Here is a 2,676-nt window from a genome sequence, read left to right as displayed (position 1 = left end):
ATATATATATATATATATATATATATATATATATACATATATAAACATAGGCATACAGTCACACAGCCAAAACAAAACACACGTAGTTCAACACACGCGTACAAAAATGCACGCCGCGTGCAATCACACACAACTATATACACATATATACATTTTTTCTGTGACAATTTTATTCGAGGGACATGACTGAGATAGTATATAGAAAACGCAGGCATGGTGTACACGTTTGTATTCATGCATGTGTGTGTATATGTATATATATACACATAGAAACACTCACAAACACAGGCGTGCGCGCACACACACATATATATACACACATACACAAATTGTTAGGTACGCAAAATGTGGATATATCGGTTAAACATGAAAAAACATTGTGTCCATACTATGTTGTTTCTACAGACTTTTAAAACAAATATTTTCAAAGATAAGAATAGGGAATCATAGATACAGGAATTATACATACATACATACATACATACATACATACATGCATACATACATACATGCATACATACATGCATGCATACATACATGCATGCATGCATACATACATATGCACAGACAAATATGTATATATATATATTTCATATATATACATATATACAATATGTATGCATGTATGTATATATGTATGTATATATGTATGCATGAATGCATGCATATATGAATGGATGCATGAATGCATGCATATATATATGTATGCATGAATGAATGCATATATATATATATATATATATATATATATATATATATATACACGCACACACACATGCACACACTGAGGGAGTTGGTTGGGATAAAGACAGACAAATTGAGAAATAATTAACACATAGAAAGTTAATTAGTAAACAGAAGTTGAACAACAAAATAATCTTTGAGCATTTAGTAAAAACAAATTATAAAAAATATGTATGTATAAACGTGCAAAATAATCTGTGTAAAATAATATACTTAAGACAAAAAAAAATATTTATTAGATAATGTAATAAAGTTTTATAAAAACAATCATTGAAAATGTTTATAAATATATAATTTTTTACTAAGATATATATGTATAAAACAATGTAAACACACTTATGTATGAAATAATTTGAATAAAATAAAGTAGATAAATAATGCATATAAAATAATGTGTAATGTAATATAATACATATATATAGCAATTAAATCTTAAAATATCTTAGAAGTAATTTGTCCGTGACACTAACACGTTGCTTACCTTGGAACACAATGTTTAGGTTTAAAACCACTATTATCATTAATAGTAAGTATCATAATCATCAACATCACCATCATCATCTTCATCATCATCATCATCCTCATTGGTGGCCTTCCTAATAATAGTAATATCGCAGTTGTAGTAGTAGTGGTAATAATTTTAGTTGTAGTAGTTGTAGTAAGAGTGTATTCACTATTGTGCGTATGTGTACGTTTATTTATATATGTGTATATATATATAAATAGATAGATCTATAGTGTGTGCGTGTGTCTTTATTTATATATATATATATATATATATATATATATATATATATATATATATATATATATATATATATATATGTATTGTGTGTGTGTATGTGTATATATATGTATTTCCCGCACAAATCTTCAGTGTCCTGTATCAATTTGGTTGGGAATTTTGTGGTGTGACTGGAAAGGAGCAAAGAGAATTAGAGGGAGAAAGGGAGCAAAAAGCGAATGAGGTCATCATTGGCTGTTACCTTATATGGCAACAGCCAATCAAAACAACCAGTTTCGACTAAGAAAACGAACAAGTCAAGACATGTTTCTGTTCTCGGTTCTCCCTCCACTGTCCGTTCTTTTTTTTTTGTCTCCTTATTTTTTTTAGGGAGCCCTATTTTTATTTTTGTTATTACTCCCTCTTTCTGTTCCCTTTTTTTTTTTTCCTTAACTCTCACTTTCCCTTAAATTTCCGTCTCTTCTTAAAGCTTTTAAAAACAAATGTCGCCTCGTCTCTATAGAGCGCAATAATGGTGCGGGGAGACGAAAAAAAAAATCTGTTATAAGCAACTAGTTTTACGCGAAACACCGTACTCTCTGTTCGAAAGAAGACAAGGGCGCGCTCACACACACAATGCATGCATACGGTTCTTGCATGTACATATACATACATGCTCTGACATGTGCGTATGCATGCATACGTAAACACGCAAACGCCATGCATCGACATGCACCCACATGTTCACAGTTTCGTCACTGCATCATTACCGCCAACAACAACAACAATTACAACGGGAAACTCTCTATGTTGTCACTCGACCCTGCTAATAATATCAGCCAAATCTCCCTCTCTCAAATCACACCCTATTGACATCAATAATTAAAGGACGCGTTGGATATTGTAGTGAAGGAATAGTATTGTTGTTGTTGGCACTCCGTCGCTTACGACGACGAGGGTTCCAGTTGATCCAATCAACGGAACAGCCTGCTCGTGAAATTAACGTGCAAGTGGCTGAGCACTCCACACACACGTGTAACCTTAACGTAGTTCTCGGGGGATATTCAGCGTGACACAGTGTGACAAGGCTGACCCTTTGAATTACAGGCACAACAGAAACAGGAAGAAAAAGTGGGAGAAAGTTGTGGTGGAAGAGTACAGTAGGGTTCGCCACCACCCCCTGCCGGAGCCTCGTGGAGCTTGAGGTG

The 2,676-nt window shown here is 33.1% G+C and overlaps 1 protein-coding gene across 1 annotated transcript in view; it reads right to left on the bottom strand.

Moving 5' to 3' along the window:
- The window catches only part of LOC106874024 (transcription factor mef2A-like), a 115,536-nt gene extending 114,127 nt beyond the window's left edge, over window positions 1-1,409 (bottom strand). Inside the window, exon 1 of the mRNA XM_052971500.1 lies at window positions 1,226-1,409. The gene's annotated coding sequence lies outside the window, so the exon portion shown is untranslated. The remainder of the gene's footprint in view (window positions 1-1,225) is intronic.
- Window positions 1,410-2,676: the final 1,267 nt, after the last annotated feature.

Source organism: Octopus bimaculoides, chromosome 11 (assembly GCF_001194135.2).
Source record: "Octopus bimaculoides isolate UCB-OBI-ISO-001 chromosome 11, ASM119413v2, whole genome shotgun sequence".
In the NCBI taxonomy this organism is placed as follows: Eukaryota; Metazoa; Mollusca; class Cephalopoda; order Octopoda; family Octopodidae; genus Octopus; species Octopus bimaculoides.
Note: the sequence above shows the minus strand (reverse complement) of the source record. Positions and strands in the feature narration are given on the sequence as shown.